At 31.5% G+C, this 27,539-nt stretch overlaps 1 long non-coding RNA gene across 15 annotated transcripts; it reads right to left on the bottom strand.

The window, feature by feature from the left end:
* Positions 1 to 319: 319 nt before the first annotated feature.
* On the bottom strand, positions 320 to 27,539 carry LOC139491770 (uncharacterized). 15 transcript variants are annotated; one of them, XR_011656626.1, is made up of 21 exons: positions 27,406 to 27,539; positions 13,877 to 13,937; positions 12,557 to 13,485; positions 10,285 to 10,352; positions 9,949 to 10,016; positions 9,613 to 9,680; positions 9,277 to 9,344; positions 8,941 to 9,008; positions 8,605 to 8,672; positions 8,269 to 8,336; positions 6,848 to 6,915; positions 6,512 to 6,579; positions 6,176 to 6,243; positions 5,840 to 5,907; positions 5,504 to 5,571; positions 5,168 to 5,235; positions 4,728 to 4,812; positions 4,394 to 4,472; positions 3,633 to 3,709; positions 1,396 to 3,344; positions 320 to 1,293 (listed from the first exon to the last, which is right to left on the bottom strand). It is a non-coding gene; the product is annotated as an uncharacterized lncRNA (long non-coding RNA). The 15 variants fall into 15 exon arrangements; XR_011656624.1 differs by having other exon boundaries at positions 320 to 3,344; XR_011656632.1 differs by having other exon boundaries at positions 320 to 3,344; positions 12,557 to 13,207.

Raw genomic sequence — 27,539 nt, 5'->3', positions numbered from 1 at the left:
TATGCGGTTTGGGCTTAGCTCATTGTTGAAGGCCATAAGGTGACCTATAGTTGTTAATTTCTGTGTCACTTTGTCTCTAATGGAGCATTGTCCTATCTGCAATAATACCACATCTTTTTAATATGTACATCACCGTATAAGGAGGGTAATGAGATGTTACATAGGTTTTATCAAGGATTCATATAGTACTATCAGACATAATTGTATTACAAGTCTGGTACTATACACATTCTCGGTTTTCAAATACATTTTATTTAAGAATCTTTCAAAATAATTTATAGGCTTAAACAAAATAAACAATATATTCATATTGCTGATATTACCTATGCATCATATTTTATTTTCATCAACATAATAAACATGCATACAAGTTTAGCAAATATAGCATACGTCATAACACATAAAGAAAACTCTAAAAAAGTAATGCACCATGTTTAAAATAACATGACAAAAATCTGCATCATGACAAAAAATACAAAATATATTGTAACTTGTAGTGTTATGTCACTGTAATACATCTTTGAATCTGCATCATAAGTAAGGTATAATGAGAAATATATTAGTCTTAACTACACTACAATAATAACAAACACAAAGCAATGCATTTAGCCGTGCAGACTAACAGAGCCGGCGTTTAATGTATATTTATATTATAAATCATGACATATATGAAATACAAATACATTCCAAAATGAGTACACAGAAAGAATAAACATCTGAAACAAGTTTAGTCTGAATCAATAAGAGCCCATATCTCGATGTATGTATTTATGTATATATCCGTCTTTAACGTAACCTCACCGCCCAGGAAAAACCATCAAAAACTTTACTAAAGAAATTGATACGGAAACCTGTGTTCGGAGCAAGTGCAAGGCACGCCTCCGGACACTGATGCCAAACTCCATCACAAGAAAAAACAACAAAATAATATACAATATAAGTTTTATAGTGTTGAACGTCTGTGACTAGAATGATTTTCAAACACAAGAAAATTAAAAACCCGTTTTCACCTTATTAACATAATAATAATTATTGACACAATCCAAATGATTGGTCCACGTAACCACGTGTAGAACTACACATAACAAAACCCGCCAAAAACATACTGTTCTTATAAAACATTCCTTTTAGACAACATTTTCCCGCTATAATACTCCGAAACGCGGGAAAATACATTTCTACAATATAAATGATTTGTTGATTCATTTCAATTTCCTGGATACCAGTTCTGTGGGTTTGTTATAAAAATACTTGATAGCTGACAATGTCCAGTACATGCAACTCTGCTTGCACCTTTATGTGTGAGACATGTACAAATATTGATTGTGAAATGGGTTTGTTATAAAAAGAAAGTTGATAGCCGACTCTGTCCAGTACATGCAACTCTGCTTGTACCTTTTCGTGTGAGGCATGTACAAATATTGATTGAGATATAAAAAAAAACATTTAATATATCAATACATTTAGTAGGATGTCTGCAGGGTCCAGTAGACTATACTTCATTATCTAACCAATAAGGGAATTAACCTTGTTAGCCATCAGTGATTTTGCACATCCATGTTACCAAATGAAGCAAAAATTTATATTTAGGAATTGTTTTCACTTGTCCTTAAATTAAGTACATAAATGTTCTTATTTTTAAAATTCCATACATCAAAATGTGTCAGTTGCAATTTGAATTTTATTTCCAAAATGTGTCAGTTACAATTTGAATTCTATTTCCAAAATGTGTCAGTTACAATTTGAATTATATTTCCAAAATGTGTCAGTTACAATTTGAATTCTATTTCCAAAATGTGTCAGTTACAATTTGAATTCTATTTCCAAAATGTGTCAGTTACAATTTGAATTCTATTTTCAAAATGTGTCAGTTACAATTTGAATTCTATTTCCAAAATGTGTCAGTTACAATTTGAATTCAATTTCCAAAATGTGTCAGTTACAATTTGAATTATATTTCCAAAATGTGTCAGTTACAATTTGAATTCTATTTCCAAACTGTCAGTTACAATTTAAATTCTATTTCCAAAATGTGTCAGTTACAATTTGAATTCGATTTCCAAAATGTGTCAGTTACAATTTGAATTCGATTTCCAAAATGTGTCAGTTACAATTTGAATTCAATTTTCAAAATGTGTCAGTTACAATTTGAATTCTATTTCCAAAATATGTCAGTTACAATATGAATTTTCCATTTCCAAAAATTATGAATTAAAAAGTTTAAATAGTTCAAATGTTCATGCAATAAATTTAAAATTGTTTCTTTTTCCATGAAAATAAAATATCAAATATATATCATTTCAGAATTACATTGCGAGATTGCGAGTTCCCTTTGAATGACAAAACCATATCCTGAAGACATAGAAACTACTGATTCCTCCATAGAAAAAACAAGAAACACACCAATAGGAACTACCTCAGTAACTCAGAACCAACTATGTTAAATGTTAGTGAAGATGCAGCGCTGCAATCAAGTGTATTTCTGAAATGATTATTTGATATTTGCTTAGCCCACCACAAAACTTTTAAGATATAGATTAAAGGAGCATGAACTAAACTATTAGTTTAATAGAATTTTAATTGTGTTGATAAAAATTAGAAATAATTTTAACAAAATTACTTTCTTTTTGTTTTTATCTTACAAAAGAATGATGGATATACAAGAAAAAAACCAAATGATTAAGTTATTGTTTGGGTGTTCCAATCGATTACTCAAAAGATATCCATTTGTACAAAAAAAGGAACATACACAATATTTTAATTTCTTCATCAGTAGATATGGTAACTTGTTAAATTTAAACATTGTTTCCATTTTAGGCATTTTAAGATCCTATAAAGAGCTGGTATTAACTGCAACCAACACCATTGTTCAACTGATCTTTTGGCTATACATCATTTTCTAATTTCAAAAATTGAAGTTGCTGGCAAACCAGAAAAATGTGATATATATATTTTGAACAGAAATGATTGAAACTCAACATGAATTTCAAACAATCTTAATAGTCATATTGTTCCAATTACCTTAAAAATAAATTCAGGTAAATATGTACATATCTTATAAAATTGACAATCAGAACCTACTTTTAAAAATAAGAATATTGAAGATTTTTTTACAGTGCATCCTCAATTGTGCATGTTAATATTTCGTTGAAGACATATTGAGGGCACTTAACAAATTATCATATAATATTATGAACATTACAGAATTTTATTATATAAATCTATAAACAATATTATTAGATTTCCCAAAGCAATAAACTGTCTCATCACAACAATCAGTTCAACATGTTTGGCTGCCTAACTGCACCTGCTACGACTGAAACATCATCTGTTTTAAGTTGAATCTGTAACAAAAACAATTTGGAAATTAATGTGATGGATGTTTTATGTTAAATCCTAAATTGGAGACAGGTATATTTTTAACAATCTCTATACATTCTGATAAAAATATACTTCACATGAATAAATCTGAATGAAAGAAAAATTTAAGACCAATGTCTGTTATAAAGCTTACTTCAGTGCCCTCAAATACCTACATGTAAGCTCAGTTTATTGTTTCCAGCAAAAATTGTTTTATTAACTAATAAATGTAGACATATTTTTGAGAAATATTGTTATGAACAAATACTTACATGCAACTTTTCCTAATGTGCTTTCTACAATAGAAGCATCTTTCATGGTATAGGAGTGTTACATATTGAGGCTGTATCTGTAACAAAAACAAAAAACATACATAATTTAATTTCAGTTTTAAAAAAGACTATTTCCAGTTGCAAACCACTTAAGAAATTAAGGGAGTTCGCTTCTCAGTTTCAAAGTAATTAACTTTTCAAAACACTAGTTTATATAGATAGGGGATTAATAAATGAATCCAAAGAGCAAAAAAAATATATAGGTCACCGTGCTTGTTTTTGAGATAAAAGCCATTGAAATTTTGGCCGGAAATATTCTCTCGACTTTTCATAGCTTTATCATTGACAATTTGAAGTTCTCAAAAACTGTTAAAAAGTAATTAAAATTTTATGAGATTTTTACAGATGGCTTATCATTATACATATAAAAGATTAACAAAAAGAAAAATGGGGGTCACCGGGCAAATTTTATCAAGGCATTCAAATGGATAAAACCAGAGGATTCCGAAAATCTGACTAAAAATCTAAAACAGACAAGCCAGCTTCCTTAATGTGATGCATGTTTAATGCCAATTCTGAAATTAGAGACTAGACAAAGTAGTTTTACTATCACTGAGCATTCTTATTAAAATATACATCATTACAGTAAATAATTTAATAAAAGAAATGTAGGACCAATTTGTAATAAAGTTTCAAACTGTTGTTCCTGGAAAAACTTTTGTTTTATTATTTCAGAACAATTGAAATGACCAAATTCCTACATGTAACTCATTCTAATGTGTTAAACTACAATGTAAGCATCTTTCATGGTAAAGGAGTGCCAACATATTTAGGCTGCATCTGCAACAGAAACAAAAATTATAAATTTGTTGCAGTTTCAAAATCAAGACGATTTGCTTTTGTAAATCGATTCAAAAATCAATGTGATGCATGCATGTTTTAAGTCAAATCCTAAATTGGAAATTTATATTTGCAATTAGTGATATTTTTATTAAAAAAAAAATAGTTTTAGACCAATTTGTTATATAGTTTCAATCTGGTATTTCACTTACTGAAAATTTATTTTTAATACCTAACAAATAGAGAAATACTTACATGTGATGTATCCGTGACGTATCCTAATGCACTATCTACAATGAAACTATCTTCATTGGCGAGGAGTAACATATATAGGCTGCATCTGTAACAAAAAAAAAGTTTTAAATTGGTATTTTTAATTAAAGAATATTTGCTGTTCATTCAATTCAGAGATTATCTTCCATGAAATCACTCTCAAAAGGAAATTATAAATTAGTATCAGCTTTAAAATGGGGAATATTTTTTGGCTATTGAAATTAATGTGATGTGTTTTATGTCAAATTTTAAATCAGCGACACTTAATTTACAATTACTATCAATTCTAATTAAAAAATGCCGCATTCGAATCGAAATTTTAATAAAAAAAATTGATTTAAGACCAAATTTGTCATAAAATTCTAAGCTATTGTTACAGTAAAACATAGTTTCAAGTACAATTTTAATGAGCAAATACTAACATGTGACTCATCCTGGTGCGTTGTCTTCCATGAAATCCCTCTCGTTGGAGTGGAACATATATGGGTATCTGTAACAAAAGGAAATTATAAATTAGTATCAGCTTTAAAATGGGGAATATTTTTTGGCTATTGAAATTAATGTGATGTGTTTTATGTCAAATTTTAAATCAGCGACACTTAATTTACAATTACTATCAATTCTAATTAAAAAATGCCGCATTCGAATCGAAATTTTAATAAAAGAAATTGATTTAAGACCAAATTTGTCATAAAATTCTAAGCTATCGTTACAGTAAAACATAGTTTCAAGTACAATTTTAATGAGCAAATACTAACATGTGACTCATCCTGGTGCTTTATCTTCCATGAAATCCCTCTCGTTGGAGTGGAACATATATGGGTATCTGTAACAAAAGGAAATTATAAATTAGTATCAGCTTTAAAATGGGGAATATTTTTTGGCTATTGAAATTAATGTGATGTGTTTTATGTCAAATTTTAAATCAGCGACACTTAATTTACAATTACTATCAATTCTAATTAAAAAATGCTGCATTCGAATCGAAATTTTAATAAAAGAAATTGATTTAAGACCAAATTTGTCATAAAATTCTAAGCTATTGTTACAGTAAAACATAGTTTCAAGTACAATTTTAATGAGCAAATACTAACATGTGACTCATCCTGGTGCGTTATCTTCCATGAAATCCCTCTCGTTGGAGTGGAACATATATGGGTATCTGTAACAAAAGGAAATTATAAATTAGTATCAGCTTTAAAATGGGGAATATTTTTTGGCTATTGAAATTAATGTGATGTGTTTTATGTCAAATTTTAAATCAGCGACACTTAATTTACAATTACTATCAATTCTAATTAAAAAATGCCGCATTCGAATCGAAATTTTAATAAAAGAAATTGATTTAAGACCAAATTTGTCATAAAATTCTAAGCTATTGTTACAGAAAAACATAGTTTCAAGTACAACTTTAATGAGCAAATACTAACATGTGACTCATCCTGGTGCGTTATCTTCCATGAAATCCCTCTCGTTGGAGTGGAACATATATGGGTATCTGTAACAAAAGGAAATTATAAATTAGTATCAGCTTTAAAATGGGGAATATTTTTTGGCTATTGAAATTAATGTGATGTGTTTTATGTCAAATTTTAAATCAGCAACACTTAATTTACAATTACTATCAATTCTAATTAAAAAATGCCGCATTCGAATCGAAATTTTAATAAAAGAAATTGATTTAAGACCAAATTTGTCATAAAATTCTAAGCTATTGTTACAGTAAAACATAGTTTCAAGTACAATTTCAATGAGCAAATACTAACATGTGACTCATCCTGGTGCGTTATCTTCCATGAAATCCCTCTCGTTGGAGTGGAACATATATGGGTATCTGTAACAAAAGGAAATTATAAATTAGTATCAGCTTTAAAATGGGGAATATTTTTTGGCTATTGAAATTAATGTGATGTGTTTTATGTCAAATTTTAAATCAGCGACACTTAATTTACAATTACTATCAATTCTAATTAAAAAATGCCGCATTCGAATCGAAATTTTAATAAAAGAAATTGATTTAAGACCAAATTTGTCATAAAATTCTAAGCTATTGTTACAGAAAAACATAGTTTCAAGTACAACTTTAATGAGCAAATACTAACATGTGACTCATCCTGGTGCGTTATCTTCCATGAAATCCCTCTCGTTGGAGTGGAACATATATGGGTATCTGTAACAAAAGGAAATTACAAGAGTGCACACACTGAAATGTCTCGCCTTCTATACTAATCATTGATATTATGTTGATAGTCCTAAGTAAAAAGCTAAGCTTTATTACAACTGTCACATAAACTTAACATTAACCAAGATAACTAAACAAAGACCAATGAACCTTGAAAATGAGGTCAAGGTCAGATGAACCATGCCAGGCAGACATGTACAGCTAACAATGCTTCTATACAACATATATAGTTGACCCATTACTTATAGTTTAAGAAAAATAGATCAAAACACAAAAACTTAACACTGTGCAATGAACCATGAAAATGAGGTCAGGGTCAAATAAAACCTGCGCAACTGACATAAAGATCATAACTTATTTCCATACACCAAATATAGTTGACCTATGGCATACAGTATTAGATAAAAAGACCCAAACTCAAAAACTTAACTTTGACCACTGAACCATGAAAATGAGGTCAAGGTCACATGACATCTGCCCGCTAGACATGTACACCTTACAATCATTCCATACAACAAATATAGTAGACCTATTGCATATAGTATGAGAAAAATAGACCAAAACACAAAAATTTAACCATAACCACTGAACCATGAAAATGAGGTCAAGGTCAGATGACACCTGCCAGTTGGACATGTACACCTTACAGTCCTTCCATACACCGAATATACTAGCCCTATTGCTTATAGTATCTGAGATATGGACTTGACCACCAAAACTTAACCTTGTTCACTGATCCATGAAATGAGGTCGAGGTCAAGTGAAAACTGTCTGACAGACATGAGGACCTTGCAAGGTACGCACATATTAAATATAATTATCCTATTACTTATAATAAGAGAGAATTCAACATTACAAAAAATTTGAACTTTTTTTTCAAGTGGTCAATGAACCATGAAAATGAGGTCAAGGACATTGGACATGTGACTGACGGAAACTTCGTAACATGAAGCATCTATATACAAAGTATGAAGCATCCAGGTCTTCCACCTTCTAAAATATAAAGCTTTTAAGAAGTGAGCTAACACCGCCGCCGCCGGATCACTATCCCTATGTCGAGCTTTCTGCAACAAAAGTTGCAGGCTCGACAATAAATTAGTATCAGCTTTAAAATGGGGAATATTTTTTGGCTATTGAAATTAATGTGATGTGTTTTATGTCAAATTTTAAATCAGCGACACTTAATTTACAATTACTATCAATTCTAATTAAAAAAATGCCGCATTCGAATCGAAATTTTAATAAAAGAAATTGATTTAAGACCAAATTTGTCATAAAATTCTAAGCTATTGTTACAGTAAAACATAGTTTCAAGTACAATTTTAATGAGCAAATACTAACATGTGACTCATCCTGGTGCGTTATCTTCCATGAAATCCCTCTCGTTGGAGTGGAACATATATGGGTATCTGTAACAAAAGGAAATTATAAATTAGTATCAGCTTTAAAATGGGGAATATTTTTTGGTTATTGAAATTAATGTGATGTGTTTTATGTCAAATTTTAAATCAGCGACACTTACTTTACAATTACTATCAATTCTAATTACAAAATGCCGCATTCGAATTGAAATTTTAACAAAAGAAATTGATTTAAGACCAAATTTGTCATAAAATTCTAAGCTATTGTTACAGTAAAACATAGTTTCAAGTACAATTTTAATGAGCAAATACTAACATGTGACTCATCCTGGTGCTTTATCTTCCATGAAATCCATCTCGTTGGAGTGGAACATATATGGGTATCTGTAACAAAAAGAAATTATAAATTAGTATCAGCTTTAAAATGGGGAATATTTTTTGGCTATTGAAATTAATGTGATGTGTTTTATGTCAAATTTTAAATCAGCGACACTTAATTTACAATTACCATCAATTCTAATTACAAAATGCCGCATTCGAATCGAAATTTTAATAAAAGAAATTGATTTAAGACCAAATTTGTCATAAAATTCTAAGCTCTCGTTACAGTAAAACATAGTTTCAAGTACAATTTTAATGAGCAAATACTAACATGTGACTCATCCTGGTGCTTTATCTTCCATGAAATCCCTCTCGTTGGAGTGGAACATATATGGGTATCTGTAACAAAAGGAAATTATAAATTAGTATCAGCTTTAAAATGGGGAATATTTTTTGGCTATTGAAATTAATGTGATGTGTTTTATGTCAAATTTTAAATCAGCGACACTTAATTTACAATTACCATCAATTCTAATTACAAAATGCCGCATTTGAAGCGAAATTTTAATAAAAGAAATTGATTTAAGACCAAATTTGTCATAAAATTCTAAGCTCTCGTTACAGTAAAACATAGTTTCAAGTACAATTTTAATGAGCAAATACTAACATGTGACTCATCCTGGTGCGTTATCTTCCATGAAATCCCTCTCGTTGGAGTGGAACATATATGGGTATCTGTAACAAAAGGAAATTATAAATTAGTATCAGCTTTAAAATGGGGAATATTTTTTGGCTATTGAAATTAATGTGATGTGTTTTATGTCAAATTTTAAATCAGCGACACTTAATTTACAATTACTATCAATTCTAATTAAAAAATGCCGCATTCGAATCGAAATTTTAATAAAAGAAATTGATTTAAGACCAAATTTGTCATAAAATTCTAAGCTATTGTTACAGTAAAACATAGTTTCAAGTACAATTTTCATGAGCAAATACTAACATGTGACTCATCCTGGTGCGTTATCTTCCATGAAATCCCTCTCGTTGGAGTGGAACATATATGGGTATCTGTAACAAAAGGAAATTATAAATTAGTACCAGCTTTAAAATGGGGAATATTTTTTGGCTATTGAAATTAATGTGATGTGTTTTATGTCAAATTTTAAATCAGTGACACTTAATTTACAATTACTATCAATTCTAATTAAAAAATGCTGCATTCGAATCGAAATTTTAATAAAAGAAATTGATTTAAGACCAAATTTGTCATAAAATTCTAAGCTATTGATACAGTAAAACATAGTTTCAAGTACAATTTTAATGAGCAAATACTAACATGTGACTCATCCTGGTGCGTTATCTTCCATGAAATCCCTCTCGTTGGAGTGGAACATATATGGGTATCTGTAACAAAAGGAAATTATAAATTAGTACCAGCTTTAAAATGGGGAATATTTTTTGGCTATTGAAATTAATGTGATGTGTTTTATGTCAAATTTTAAATCAGCAACACTTAATTTACAATTACTATCAATTCTAATTAAAAAATGACGCATTCGAATCGAAATTTTAATAAAAGAAATTGATTTAAGACCAAATTTGTCATAAAATTCTAAGCTATTGTTAAAGTAAAACATAGTTTCAAGTACAATTTTAATGAGCAAATACTAACATGTGACTCATCCTGGTGCGTTATCTTCCATGAAATCCCTCTCGTTGGAGTGGAACATATATGGGTATCTGTAACAAAAGGAAATTATAAATTAGTATCAGCTTTAAAATAGGGAATATTTTTTGGCTATTGAAATAGGTTGAAGTTGCGCCTTTTTGTAAAGAGTAATTTGGCAAACAAATCATATCATTAACTGTAACAGTTTCTTTTGAGTAACGATAACAAGCAAAATTCAAAATTTATAACATGACGTTGACCTTCGATCTTGATCTCAATTTCAAGGTCATAGGTCAGTGAACTCAAAACGGAAGGTCAATCACTTGTATGGTTGTGGAAAAATACTGATTTGAAATACATAAGGGGAGAAAACTCCTATAACGGTTAACCAAAACACTTTGACTGAAATAGGTGGAAGTTGCGCCTTATTGTAAACAGTTATTTGGCAAACATATATCATTTACTGTCACAGTTTCTGTGGAATAATGATAACAAGCGAAATTTTAAATTTAAAACATGACCTTGACCTTTGACCTTGACTTCGATTTTCTTCAAATGGACCAAGGACTTCATATCAATAGACTGTAGGCCTCTACGACTTATAACGTATGAATTTATCCAACAAATCGCCTACATGAAATTTTCAAAGATGTCTTCTGATCACTCAAGTCAAAATAAACCAAATTATTCTCAAGAGTAGACGAACAATTTGGTGAAAACAGTTTGCTAAAATCTTTTACGGTTTTAGAGATATAGCGATAACAAGAAAAAGGGAACGCGGGGAGGTAACTCCTATAAGAATAAGTGTTCGGTCACACAGGGTGAGTTTTGAAACCCTATTACTGTACAACATCATTGGCCAAAAAATCCATTCGATATGTTGTAAGACAAAAAAGCATCTCAGACGGCAGAAGAAAAACAAAAGGTCTTTCCACGAAAAGAGGAAAGACCTAATTCTAATGACCAAATACTAACTATGCGACTTATCCTGGTGTGTTACCTGCAATTTATACAAAGTATTGTTTTCACCCCTTTTTGGCCCCCAATTCTAAGCAGTTTGGGCCATAAGCACCTAAATCAATTCAAACCTTCCTTTCTAAAATAGAACCTTGTGGCACAATTTCAAAAAGATCCATACACTTACACAAATTATTGTCTCGAAACTAGAAAAATACCTATTTTGACCCCTTTTGGGCCCCTTGTTTCTAAACTATTGAGACAAAAACTCCCAAAATCAATTCCTGTACTGGTTATAAACCTTATGATAAAATTCTATTGATTTCTATTTACTTATTCATAAGTTATTATGCTGAAACCATCTGTCTTTGGACAACGCTGACAACGAAGTGATATCAATATACAACCAATTTTTTTTAAATTTTGGCAGTCATTTAAAAAGGAGCGGTCATAATAGCTGTATCATAAGCATTTTAACCAATTCTCCATATTTGTAATTAAGACAATAGAAGAAATTGATTCAACTGAAAAAACAAAACTTACTTTTAAATCTCTGAAATTTTCTTTATGGTACAAGTTTTTATCATTAAACAAGAATGTGTCCAAAGTACACGGATGCCCCACTCGCACTATCCTTTACCATGTTCCATGGACCGTGAAACTGGGTAATAATCTAATTTGGCATTAAAATTAGAAAGATTATACTATAGGGAACATATGTACTAAGTTTCAAGTTGATTGGACTTCAATTTTATCAAAAACTACCTTGACCAAAAACTTTAACCTGAAACTCCCACTTTCATTTTCTATGTTTAGTGGACCGTGAAATTGGGGTCAAAAGTCTAATTTGGCTTTAAAATTAAAAAGATCATATCATAAGCAACAAGTTTACTAAGTTTCAAGTTGATTGGACTTCAGCTTCATCAAAAACTAACTTGACCAAAAACTTTAACCTGAACGGACGGACGAACGGAAGCACAGACGGATGGACAGACGGACGAACGGAGCCACAGACCAGAAAACATAATGCCCCTCTACTATCGTAGGTGGGGCATAAAAAATCTTTTTTTTAAGGTAGTCGCTGAACCATGAAAATGAGGTCAAGGACATAAGACAATGTGACCAATGGAAACTTCGCAACATGAGGCATCTATATACAAAGTATGAAGCATACAGGTCTTCCACCTTCTAATATATAAAGCTAACACCGCCACCAGATCAATATCCCTGTCAAATTTTCTGCTACAAAAGTTGCAGGCTCGACAAAAATGATCCATTTTGTTTACAAACATGAACATAGTTTTAAGGAAATACGTACATTATGACTTTGCTATCTGCCATGAATGTGTCTTCTTCCGTCAAGGAGGGCAACATAAATTAAAGAAATTTAACAAAAGCTCTTAATTTATATCAGCTTTAAAGAGAAGCTATTTGCTGTTACAATTTTTCAGAATTTTTTATCAGTGAAAATACAGCCAATTATGAAAGTCTATTTTGGTGCACCAGCCATTAGCCTTGCTATCAAATTTCACAAATTGGTAAATATTAAAATTAAATTTTCTAAACACTTAAAATTGACAAACTCATTTATACTCTGGAGAAACTATAATAAGTCTTGGGTCAAAGTCAATCCAATGTTTTAATGCATGAACATTTATCAATGCAACTATCAAAAACATGATTTCATCATAACACATCAATATAGAGGTCAATAATGACTATGTTTTTTGAAGGAGCTAGTTCCAGTGGTCACTAGTCCCATTTAACTTGGATATTATGTCTAAAGTCTTTAGTCTAGGTGCAGTGTTTGTCTTCAGTCCAAGTGCAGTGTTTGTCTTCAGTCCAGGTGCAGTGTTTGTCTTCAGTCCAGGTGCAGTGTTTGTCTTCAGTCCAGGTGCAGTGTTTGTCTTCAGTCCAGGTGCAGTGTTTGTCTTCAGTCCAGGTGCAGTGTTTGTGCAATACATAGGATCTACAGAGTACAGATGAGTAAAATTATTTTTAATCAAAATTTTCTTCACAAATTTGTAATATATATGGTGTATGACTTAGAATACACTTAGAAGTTTAGTGTGCTTATAGGGATTCATGCGGTTACAACTTATTGTTAAAAGAAATGGCATCCAACATCATAACCAGTCTTTGGAAAAATGAAAAGTTATCTGTAATTGATGTAAGCACGACTATGGCTAATGTTATATTGGAAAAGTTTTTGATTTCTTTAAGTTATGTTATCATTTTAAAGAAATGCTGAAAAAAATGTTTATCAAAATTATATACCAAGAAACAAGATTAAGAGAAGGCATACACATAAATTAGCTCATTTAAATACATATCTTAAATACCGAAATAAATATAATTAAAAACAATCTTAACTAGTTTTAAATGCTTTAAAATGGACCTCCTCTTAATGTGATTAGAGTTATCTCCCTTGGCATACTTCATGAAAACAACTACCAGTCACTTTTCAATAACTTTTTTCAGTTCATGGTGATTAAGAACTTGAAACACTGAAGGATTTTTCTTCAGTTAATACTTATATTTAAGTATCTTGTGATATGAATGATGCAACAAAAAACTAATCACCATGTATATGTTAATACTAATATTCTTAATTACCACACTTTTTGTTATACATTACCTTTACATTACTTTCTCTAAACCTTAGGTTGTTCAAATTTTCTGCTTTAGTTATTAGATTTCTGTAAAATATCAAATTTGCATATATATAAATGTTGGAAAATAAAATTGAGAAAGGAAACGGGGAATGTGTCAAAGAGACAACAACCCGACCATAGAAAAAACAACAGCAGAAGGTCACCAACAGGTCTTCAATGTAGCGAGAAATTCCTGCACCCGGAGGCGTCCTTCAGCTAGCCCCTAAACATATATATACTAGTTCAATGATAATGAACGCCATACTTAACTCCAAATTATACACAAGAAACTAAAATTAAAATAATTCAAGACTAACAAAAGCCAGAGGCTCCTGACTTGGGACAGGCGCGAAAATGCTGCAGGGTTAAACATGTTTATGAGATCTCAACCCTCCTCCTATACCTCTAGCCAATGTAGAAAAGTAAACGCATAACAATACGCACATTAAAATTCAGTTCAAGAGAAGTCCAAATAGAAAGTAAGCTTACTCCTAATTTTAACCATGATTTTGTTTACTTAAGCGATAAATTTAGATATTATCCAGCTAAACTTAACAAATGCAAGTGCAACCTCAACAGAAGGACAAGGCCAAATAATGAGATGTGCCTAGGTAATACAACTGCAGTGTTCTCCCCAGGATTTTTGGATATAGCGCTGTGGTAAGCGCGTAATTTTCGACAATTCTTAGGAACTTTGTTGCGGTGCACGGTTTGTTTGTAATTAATTTGTTATGTGTTTTTCTTATATTATGCTATTGATGTTTTCTCTTGTAATGAGGTCCTCATCATGCTCTTGGAAGTTACCCCTTTGTTTGCTAATGTTATTGTCTGGATATAGAAGAAGTCTTTATTTCTCCATTGTAAATTCATATAATCCTCATACTATCTGTGTATCAAAAAAAAAAAAACCAAGGAGAAGTCTTTTTCCGTGATTGGTCTATAGTACCAGACTGCCTATGTGAAGATTTCTTAGCACTATAACAGGTGATGTTGCAGAACATGTAAGACCAACAATAAAGTCATTGTCAGCTTCTGTGTTTGGTTTTGTATCCCACTGTAGAGTGTACAGTTAACCTTACAACGTTTGACAGGAATTGATATTTTAATGAAGCATAATGATTTCTCATTTTTCTGAACTTAACGTTTTATAATTTCAAATGGCTTCATCCAAGCTGGACATGGAGAAAGTGAATTTCTCATGTCGTATCAGCTTGGGGTTTGTTTTTCTAATCATATCCTCTCAATTATTTTCAAATGGTAAAATTCACTACTGCTGATGACTAAACAATTATTAGATGGAATAGGTGATAATTAATACTTCAAAGACTTGCTCAATTTCGGGGTTCGTATGGATAGTAAGCCTGGCAAATTGTAACAAACCCCTGTGTTCGATCGTTTTTAAGATCATTGATTGTTTAAAGTTCGTAAAACAAGTTTGTGAGTGTCGGGAAATGCAGTCAATTTATTTCATCTCATTTCATTCATATATGCCTCTATATATTCTTTAAATTAAAAAAATTGATGTCAATGTTGAAATCTTTGGTTATTTTGATCTTTCAAAGTCAACATTTTATAAAATTTATTAGACTGGTCCTGCGGAGTTACTTAATACAACGGAAATAATTCATTCAGAAATAGTTAACCAGTCGATCACGCAATCAGGATAAGATATTCAATGATTTTCTGAGTGAACTAACAATTGAAATCAATGTACAAATGTCAAGATTTATTCTAAAATGCAAACAAAGTTGAGCATGGGAGAACATAGTCTATTATGTTCACTGTAAAAGTGAAAACTTCCTCACTGAGCTTTCAAACAGTAGGTGTTTCAGGCCCGTAGCCAGGAATTTCAAAGGGGGGGTTTGTTGGACTCACAAACTCAACTTTAACAGTCACAATTAGAACAGAACATTGACTTTAACAGTGCTTATTTGTTTTCAAGGGGGGGTTCGTCCAAACCCCCCAAACCTCCGGAACCCCCTGGCTACGGTATGTGATATCTGGAATAGTTATATATATTCATATTGGGATGGACTTCAACACGGAGCCTTGGCTCACCCAAACAAAAAGCTATAAAGGGCCCCAAAATTACTCGTGTAAAACCATTCAAACGGGAAAACCAACGGTCTAATCTATATAAAAAACGAGAAACGAGAAAAATGTATAAATTACATAAACAAACGACAACTACTGTACATCAGATTCCTGACTTAGGACAGGTGCAAACATTTGCAGCGGGATTAAACGTTTTAATGGTACCAAACCTACTCCCTTTTTCTGAAACCATAGCATAACATCATAACATAGAAAACCACACGATAAAATATGAAAGGCTTAACTCAATCAAAAAACATAAATTAACACACTATGAACAAATAAATTTGATCTGCGATACCTGAATGCAAATGCACAGTTAACAAAATGTTAGGGACAAACATTCAAGGCCAAAAATCAATATAACAGTATTCTTTAAATTTCAGTTGACCTCCCTTACACTGCTTTTAAATTGTCTAAATTGTCATTTAACCTGAACAAGAGTGCATACGCTGAAATGTCTCGCCTTCTATACTAATCATTGATATTATGTTGATAGTCCTAAGTATAAAGCTTTATTACAACTGTCTCATAAACTTAACATTAACCAAGATTACTAAACAAAGACCAATGAACCATGAAAATGAGGTCAAGGTCAGATGAACCATGCCAGGCAGACATGTCCAGCTAACGAATGCTTCTATACAACATATATAGTTGACCTATTACTTATAGTTTAATAAAAATACACCAAAACACAAAAACTTAACACTGTGCAATGAACCGTGAAAATGAGGTCACGGTCAACAGAAACCTGCGCTACTGACATAAAGATCATAAAATATTTCCATACACCAAATATAGTTGACCTATGGCATATAGTATTAGATAAAAAGACCAAAACTCAAAAACTTAACTTTGACCACTGAACCTTGAAAATGAGGTCAAGGTCACATGACATTTGCCCGCTAGACATGTACACCTTACAATCATTCCATACAACAAATATAGTAGACCTATTGCATATAGTATGAAAAAAACCCAGACCAAAACACAAAAATTTAACTATAACCACTGAACCATGAAAATGAGGTCAAGGTCAGATGACACCTGCCAGTTGGACATGTACACCTTACAGTCCTTCCATACACCGAATATACTAGCCCTATTGCTTATAGTATCTGAGATATGGACTTGACCACCAAAACTTAACCTTGTTCACTGATCCATGAAATAAGGTCGAGGTCAAGTGAAAACTGTCTGACAGACATGAGGACCTTGCAAGGTACGCACATATCAAATATAGTTATCCTATTACTTATAATAAGAGAGAATTTAACAATACAAAAAATCTGAACTTTTTTTTCAAGTGGTCACTGAACCATGAAAATGAGGTCAAGGACATTGGACATGTGACTGACAAACTTCGTAACGTGAGGCATCTATATACAAAGTATGAAGCATCCAGGTCTTCCACCTTCTAAAATATAAAGCTTTTAAGAAGTTAGCTAACGCCGCCACCGCCGCCGTAGCCGCCGGATCTCTATCCCTATGTCGAGCTTTCTGCAACAAAAGTTGCAGGCTCGACAAAAACCCTTGTTTCCCCCTTTATTTGCCCCTCATTTATTGAAACCACTCTTGAAGCAAGAACTCCAAAACTCTATTCCAGCCTTTCCTTTGGAGTAAGAAACCTTGTAGTATAATTTCAGAGAGATCCATACACTAAAACACAAGTTATTGTCTGTAAACTAGAAAATGCTTCTTTTTGGCCCCTTATTCCTTAATGTTCAGGGATATTAACCCCAACCGGACACTAAGCCTTAATTCCCTTCACTATATGGAACCTTGTATGTACGGTACAATGTCAGAGAGATCCATACAGTTAAACATTAGTAATTGTCCCGAAACTTTAAAATGAGACATCTCTCAATCCAAGTCACAATTTGTAAAAGAAAAAACATTAAATACAATGTGCCCTGGCTCACACCTAACAATAAGCTAAAAAGAGCCCCAAAAATCTTTCAAAAGGGAAAACCAATGCAACAGTCTAATCTATAAAAACAAGAGGCTCTCAAGAGCCTGAATCCCTCACCTGTTTTTCATAAATTTTTAAATGTTAGCAAAATTGATGAACAAATTGTGAAAAATTGTCTTTAAAGGGTAATAACTCCTTAGGGGTCAATTGACAATTTTGGTCATATTTTCTTTTTTGTAGATCTTACTTTGCTGAACATTATTGCTGTTTACAGGTTATATAAAACAAAAAAACTTCAAAATTTTCTTATAACTAACAATTCAGTGGCAGCAACCCAAAAGTGAGTTTTGATTAGTCTGAAAATTTCAGGTCTGATAGATCTTGACCAATTGAACAATTTTACTCCATGTCAGATTACTCTAAAAAGTTTAGTTTTTGAGATTTAAGCGAAAAACTGCATTTGACCCCTATGTTTTATTTTTAGCCATGGCAGCCATGTTTGGCGATGGATCAATATTTCAGATACAATTTATATACAAGATACCCTAAGGAACATTAAGTAAAAGTTTGAAGGTATTTGGCCCAGAGGTTTCAGAGAAGATTTTTTAAATAGTTTACCACAACAGATGACGACAGACACCAAGTGATGGCATAAGCTCACATGAGACCTTTCGCAGCAGTGAGCTAAAAATGAAAGAAATGAGAAATAATATTATTTGTGTTTTTCTCAATTCATTAGTTTTTAATGAAATGGTCACTAGTTTGAACCGAGAGCAATGACCAAATACTACCGAACAGATACCATACAGATACAGATATACTTCTAAGCCACTTAAACTTTGTTTTTAAAATAACAGTTCGTACATTGCAAATTAATATTGTTGGTTTTCTTTATTTCTAAGTGCAATAATAATTTACCGGATATGAAATACTGGTCTAACAATATATAATATTTACCACACACTCTATTGAGAAATGCATTTATACATTCATGAGTGAATCATTGATTGCATGAGTAAAGACCAGTGGCAAATATTTCTATGTACATCCAGTCGATTCAGGAATTATGATGCTTTCCGTCTTGATAAGGGGTAAATAAAGCTACAAAAAGTTTTCTTTATAACATTGAAGCAACATATCAAGTTTAGCTAATTAATTCTGTACAGAACTTTATTAAATGTTTTCGATATTAATTTTACTCAAAAACATTTCTTCTTTAGATATAGATGGCTAGTTTTTTGTACAGTTAACTCAGACAAAGCCTATACATTGACAATCAACTGCATGTAAACATAACAGTTGATTCAACTACATACAGTAAACCTTGAGTTTTATAAATGAGAACGTAAAGGATTAAGTTAGGTAAGTGCCATATTTGGCCCCAATTATAAAGTTCATGGTTACAAGACAATAATTGTTTTAAGTTGCCTTAAAGACATGTGAAAAAGTTAAACAGAGCTGTTTTTGTCAAAGTTTAATTCTAACACAACGATTTTTACATTCCAAAACGGTCAAGTTAAGGGATTTTGGTGAAATTTGACAAAATCAGCGGGATTTCAACCAAATAAAGGACCAGGAAAAATAGAGCGCAGCTAGGCGTCGACAAGCTTAAAATTCAAATAAGACATATTAAATGTCTTCACAAACATTATTTTAAAAGATCTTTGTTGTCGACGTATGCGCTCTATGTTTCCTGTCAAATAATCTTTGGAAATTTACCCATTTTCATTGATTTTTTCGTGAAAAATCAATATGAGTACAACTTGTGACGTCATAATGAAACGCAGAAACGTAAAATTTTAAACAAAATGGCTTATATCCTATCGCTAGTCAATGTATTAGCTACAATTTATCGTGATATTGGTCAATAAATCCGAATTTGAAATTTACGCTAAAAAAGTGGGCCATTTTAGGACCTTATCGAACATACTCCTTTCACAGTTCAGTTTATGTGTGGATTACACTAACACAATAGTTTATGTGTGGATTACAGTTGGACATGTACACCTTACAATCATTCCATACACCAAATATAGTATTCTGTCATATTTGTCATATATGTATATATGTTGTGTACAAGTTGTAATGTTGTACAAATTATAATTTGTACAGATTTTTGTACAAGTTATCAGTGTTTTATGACCTGCTGAACAAAAATGGATGATGCAAGTACACAGTCTTTTGCTTTGCATATTTTTGTCATATTTTCACTACATCACGATAGTCTAATACTGATCATTGATACAAAAACATTATAAGACCACACAAAGATTTTGTATGGATATGAATATGGTATAAGGAAAAAAATAAAATTAGAATTTAAACCATTCAGTTATCCTCATTTCCAGTTTGAAGACGAGGAGAATAGCACTAACTTTTAGGTTGAAGCATATTTTTTTTTAATTTGAAACATTACACTGATATATTTTAAAAAATAAACCTGTATCACCTAGCTGTTGCAAGAAAGTAGGTGTCAAAAAACTTATAACTTGTACAAAAAACCCTGTACAAATTATAATTTGTACAAACTTACATCGTGTACACAACATATATATGTATTATGCTAAAGCAATGTTGTTGCTAATGCAATAAAGATTCATTCATGCATTCAGTAGTCCTGTTGCATACAGTATAAGAAAAAAAAGACCAAATCACAAAAACTTAACTTTGACCACTGAACGATGAAAATGAGGTCAAGGTCTGATGACACCCACCAGTTGGACATTTACACCTTACAGTCCTTCCATACACCGAATATACTTTAATTACTAATTTACTAGACCTATTGCTTGTAGTATCTCAGATATGGACTTGACCTCCAAAACTTAACCTTATTCAATGATCCATATAATGAGGTCAAGATCAAGTGAAAACTGTCTGATGGCAAGAGGACCTTGCAAGGAACGCACATACCAAATATAGTTATCCTAGTATTACTTATAATAAGAGAGCGCTAGAATTTAACATTACAAGAAATCCTAAATTTTTTTTCAAGTAGTCACTGATTAATGTAAATGAGGTCAAGTACATTGGACATGTGACTGACAAAAACTTCATAACATGAGGCATCTATATACAAAGTATGAAGCATCCAGGTCTTCCACCTTCTAAAATGTAAAGCTTTCAAGAAGTTAACTAATGTCTCTGCTGCTGCTGCTTAATCACGATCCATATGTCAAGCTTTCTGCAAAAACCCTTGTTTTTTCCCCTTTTTGCTAAATGGTTTGAGCCCAAAAAAAACATAACCATCCCTTTGTAGTATGGAAACTTTTGGTATAATTTCAGAAATTCATACACCAGTACACTTAAGCAAAAAAAAATATATGTCTGGTTTATATGCAGGTTACTGGACCTACCCTATTTTTTAGAGCTGATCCTATATTTTGTAAGTCATTTTGTTTTCCTTCGTAAAGTGAAAAATAAACTGAACTCATGTCAAAAGTGAAGATAGTGTTGCCAATAATATAAATTAATAATTGCCTGATGCATCCCAATGTTCACAATCGTGAATATGATAGCTGTATTTAAGGAAATTTGTGACTCGTGTGATGAAATGAACATTAGCCGCCATTATTTTCCCCCAACAAATGTCAAAGGGAAATAAGCCAATCATCAAAAATATGGGTAAACTCGTCCTCTGATCAACTCAAACCATGGCAAGACGAAACAGCATAACTAAAAATCATGTCGTAAAAAAAAAAAAATGAAAAAATAAAATAAAAGGAAATTACCGACCTACCAACCCTATTTCTGTAAAGTATGTAACCTTAAACAGACACATATTTTTTTGGGGCCTAATCACAAGCTGGAAACTGCAAAAATGCTTATCTGGGCCCCTTGTTTGGCCCCTAATTCCTAAACAGTTGGGACAAAAAAAAACAAAATCAACCTTAACCTTCCTTTTGTGGTTTAATATAAACCTTGTGTTAAAATTTTATTGATTTTTTATTTACTTATTCTAAAGCTATTTTTCAGAAACCATCTGTCTTCGGACGAAGCTGACAACAACGTGAAACCAATATCTGACAATTTTTTTTGAAATTTATGCAGTCATATTAAAATGTGTCCATATTTGTAATCAAAGAACAGATTGCTCTGAGGTATACGATTAATTGCCATTGTTTTCATTGATACATGTATTAGTATTACTTTCAAAAATAATTCAACTGCACGTGAATAATGCTCTTAAAATGTTATTTACGTAATCTGAATAGTTATTCAACTTTAAAAATAGCCAATCCTTGATACAAGTGAAATGTATGAACAATCTATTTTATTTTTGTTCTATCAATTCCAAGTTTACTTTCCACAGCAGTCACTGAGAATGAGAGAAGGTATTTCACTTAATTCGTACCCCTATTTTCCTACATGAATTCTAGGTGGAACCCCATTCCTAACTCTTTCAATATTTAATTTCCTATGGGTCAGTGGGCATGACTCCTTTCCGTACTCATTCCTCTGTTTAAATTGTGATTGGTTTTAATATAATACGATGTCTATTGACAGAACGAGTTAATTTTTCTCAACATATTGTTGTTTAAAAGTTTGACGAAAGTTACTTACAGAGGGGAGACAAATTATAGCGATAATATGGAAGACTCCATTTTGGCTAAAGGTGTTCTAGTTACACCTTTATGTTGTGGACTACATTAATTTAAATTCATATGATGCATATAATTATAATTTAAAATTATGCAACAACAAAAACACTCAATAGCAGACATACATAGAAAGGATTCCATGAGTTTCAAATTAATCAATGGAGTGGGGAATCCAGAGCAACCATTCAATCTGATACCCCTTAAAGTCAAGAAAACTATACACATGCACATACTTACAACCCTAGACATGTGATTTGTAGCAAGGACATATAGTAAATGTTAATTAAACGACCTCCATTTCTTTATGGAAGTACAATATCAAATATCAGTTTCATAACCATGACATAAGAAAACTCCATGCTTTCAGTTCTTATATAACAGAAATAGATTTATCGATCGGAATTCAGAGAACTCTCGCATGTTATCAAAACTGGGGAATTCCCTCAGACGTGTTTCTAAATTTATAATAAACAGCTGCACCACGAGCGCATGATACGCCCGAATAATAATTATGTCTTGTGTGGAATTTTTAAGCAAAAATCATAAAGTTTCTGAGAAAGTTTTAAGCAATAACCTTATATTGTTTTTGAGACACGGCGGGACATGTGAAACCCCCCCACCCTGTGTTTTTTTTTTTTTACAAAAACCTAAATTTCACAAAACTAAAATTTTGAATCAAAACCAAAAAGTATACAGATCTTTAGATTAATATAACAAAGAAGTGTGTAAAGTTTAAAGCAATAATCATAAATTATTTTTGAGATACGGCGCAACATGTCAAAAAACCCTCCCCTGTTTTACAAAATACTCAATAACTCAAAAATGAAATTTTGAATCATCACCAAAAAGTATACAGATATAGAGATTAATATAATTAAAAAGTGTTTAAAGTTTTAAGCCATAATCAAGAATCGTTTTTGAGATCTGATGCGACATGTGAAAAAAAGACCCCCCTGTTTTAGTTACAAAGTGCCGTAACTCAAAAAGTTTTAATCTTATTTTCACCAAAAAGAATACAGATCATTTGACCATCATAAGAAACAACTATAATAAGTTTCATGATATTTGAATAAGTCATTCTCAAGTTACGGTGCGACATGAAACTTTACGCTGGACAGACAGACGGACAGACGGACACCGGACATTTGTATACCATAATACGTCCCATCAATTTTGACGGGCATATAAAAACCCTTCCCCTGTTTTACAAGATACTCAATAACTCAAAAATGAAATTTTGAATCATCACCAAAAAATATACAGATCTTTAGATTAATATAACAAAGAAGTGTGTAAAGTTTTAAGCAATAATCATAAATTATTTTTGAGATACGGCACGGGCATATAAAAACCCTCCCCTGTTTTACAAGATACTCAATAACTCAAAAATAAAATTTTGAATCATCACCAAAAAGTATACAGATCTTTAGATTAATATAACAAAGAAGTGTGTAAAGTTTTAAGCAATAATCATGAATTATTTTTGAGATACGGCACGACATGTAAAAAACCCTCCCCTGTTTTACAAAATACTCAATAACTCCAAAAAAAAATTTTGAATCATCACCAAAAAGTAGTATACAGATCTTTAGATAAATATAACAAAGACATGTGTAAAGTTTTAAGCAATAATCATAAATCGTTTTTGCGATATGGCGCGACATGTAAAAACCCCCTCCCCCTTTTTTACAAAATACTCAATAACCAAAAAGTATACAGATCTTTAGATTAATATAACAAAGAAGTGTGTAAAGTTTTAAGCAATAATCATAAATTATTTTTGAGATACGGCACGGGCATATAAAAACCCTCCCCTGTTTTACAAGATACTCAATAACTCAAAAATAAAATTTTGAATCATCACCAAAAGGTATACAGATCTTTAGATTAATATAACAAAGAAGTGTGTAAAGTTTTAAGCAATAATCATAAATTATTTTTGAGATACGGCACGGGCATATAAAAACCCTCCCCTGTTTTACAAGATACTCAATAACTCAAAAATAAAATTTTGAATCATCACCAAAAAGTACAGATCTTTAGATAAATATAACAAAGACATGTGTAAAGTTTTAAGCAATAATCATAAATCGTTTTTGCGTTATGGCGCGACATGTAAAAACCCCATTCCCCTTTTTTACAAAATACTCAATAACTCAAAAAAATAATTTTGAATCATCACCAAAAAGTATACAGATATTAAGATTAATATAACTAGGAAGTGTTTAAAGTTTTAAGCCATAATCAAGAATCGTTTTTGAGATACAGTGCGACATGTGAAAAAAACACTCCTTTGTTTTAGTTACAAAGTGCTGTAACTCAAAAAGTTTTAATCATATTTTCACCAAAAAGTATACAGATCATTTGACCATCATAAGAAACAACTTTATCAAGTTTCATGAAATTTGGATAAGTCATTCTCAAGTTACGGTGTGACGCCGGACAGACAGACAGACGGACACTGGACATTTGCATTTTGACGGGCGTATAAAAACCCTAAATATAAATACTGCTTGATTCAGAATTTCCATGTTGTTAAAATCACGCATACAATGATAATGTCAAGGGGAATATCGAAACATGAAGATTATGAGAAGGAGATTATAGGACAGTTGTTTGAATTCAATCCTTTTGTTTTTTATACCATTTAAAGCAAAACAATCACAAGAAACTGAGATGTTCCTTGATGTTTAGTCAATGGTATAAGTCTACAGATTGCTTTAATTGTATCCCAAAAATGATACCCCATGCATGCATGCACACACACTCATTATTTGCACTGCATAAAATAATGCTGTCTATCAAGCATTGAAACACCAAACTACAAAAAGGGTACGTATATACTCGTTAAGGAGGCTCGCGGGTTTTTTCAGATTTCAGAACAAAATTAAACATTTATTTTTCATTACAAATTTTATTAATTATACCAATTACCATATTTAAAGTAACTGTTACTTTATCATATGGTACAAAAATCATTCCAAAAAATCAATTCCTGTTGGCCCCAGGTGACTTTTAAAATGTAGATATCATTGAAAAAACTTCAAATTATCTCCCTTTGGTGAAAAAATGCCTTTTTTGGCATTAAAATTGAAATATCTTTTTTAACTCATCTGTGACCTATATTTTTTAGTCTTGTTTTCGAATAAGCTGTATATAAACTAAATAATTGTAAAATTTAAGCGATTTCTGTAATTAAGTTCTTTTTTATTTCGATATTACCGCTTTTTCTCCTATTAGTTCAACAGAAAAAAGGTCATTAACAAAATTGTAATGCTTCTTTCGAAGGCAGATTGTGAACTTAAATGAACGATGACCCCATTTTTTTATTTCATTTTTCTATTAAGTATAAGATAAAGTTCATTTATAGAAAAATATAGCGAAATCTTATATTAAATAAAAAAAATGATTTAGACCTGCGAGCCCCCTTAAGGGAAGTGAAAAACAGACCAAAACACAAGTTATTAGTAACATGGTGAAATGTCTCGCCTTATTTAATACTAACTATTGATTTTATGTTGATAGTCCTATAAATAAATCCTTACAAATATCACATTAACTTTACATGATCCAAGAAAATGAAGTCAAGGTCAAATAAAGCAAACGAGAAATACATGTACACCTTACAATCAAAATACATGTACACCTTACAATCAATCATTTTATATATATACCAAATATATAGTTGACACACTTCTTATAGTTTCTAAGTAAACGAAACATAGACCAATGAATCATGAAAATGAGGTCAAGGTCAGTTGAACCTTGCCAGACAGACATGTACACTGAACAATCAATAGATGTATTAAACATAGGTGACTTATTGCTTAAAGTATCTAAGACAAACTTAACCATGAAAAACAGACCAACACACAAAAACTTAACACTGAGCATATATATATGAACCATTAAAAAGAGTTCAGGGTAAAATAAACGTCACAAATAATTCCATATACCAAATATAATTGACCTATGGCATATAGTATATATCAAAATAGACCATAACTGAGGGGGCGGGGCCAAATAATCTCCATGGCAATAAAATGTGCCAATTCTAATACAACTGCATACCAAATATCTTTGACCTAGTAGGCTACCACTAGTGGTTCACCATAAACTAGACCAAATCACAAACTAATACATTGTTGACGCCGTCATTGCGGACCCCAGAAACAGCATACCTATGTCTCACTTTTTGACTCTGTCAAGCAAGCCAAAAATGAATGATTTATTGATTGTTGGTGGTTGCTTAACCTATAGTGGCAAATAGTTCATGCATGTTGAATATTTAGAATGAAAACAAGTCAACAACAAATACAACAGATATGGTCTCAAAAAGAGGCCATCCAGGATGATGGTCATGGTCAGTAACGGATCCAGAGGGAGGGTTCAGGAGTTGGAACCCCCTTCTGTTTGGACAATCAATGCATTTGAATGGGGATATTAAGTTGCCCCCTCCCCCCAAAAAAAACCAATCCCTGTATTCTGGGTTGGGACCTATTTTAAAAATTACGAAATTATTGTTTTACAGGATAAAACTCGAATTAACCATATTAGATAAAACAATTTACTTTTCTATGGCATAATATTACAAATCGATTCCAACATGCATACCGGTCAACTCGAATCGAAAATTCACAGAGTTCAGTCCAATTCTTTGGTTGAACCAGAAACTTAATACAATAGCATTTAATATATGTTAAAAGATGAAATCTTCTCTTCTTATCTTTATTATAAAATGTGAAAAACATTTTTTATAAAGTGAATTACAAAAAGTTTTCTACGAAACTGAAATTAACATTCCGATACTGTGTAACTTTTAAAACTTCGACTATTTATACTGCGTAACAAAATATACTAGGCCATATTTTATTTATAAATTTAAAGAAAGAATACAACCTACCTTTTAGACGAAACTTTCAAATCAAATGTGTGAACAGCCGTTCAGAGCAACATTTTTATACCAAAATGGATCCTTCCACAAGAGTTGAAAAATTAGATCAACAGAAAATTCCCGCCAATAGTAGCCCTCAATGC

This window comes from Mytilus edulis, chromosome 10 (assembly GCF_963676685.1).
Source record: "Mytilus edulis chromosome 10, xbMytEdul2.2, whole genome shotgun sequence".
Classification (NCBI taxonomy): Eukaryota; Metazoa; Mollusca; class Bivalvia; order Mytilida; family Mytilidae; genus Mytilus; species Mytilus edulis.
The sequence above is the reverse complement of the archived record's forward strand: the minus strand, read 5'-3'. Positions and strand labels throughout refer to the sequence as shown.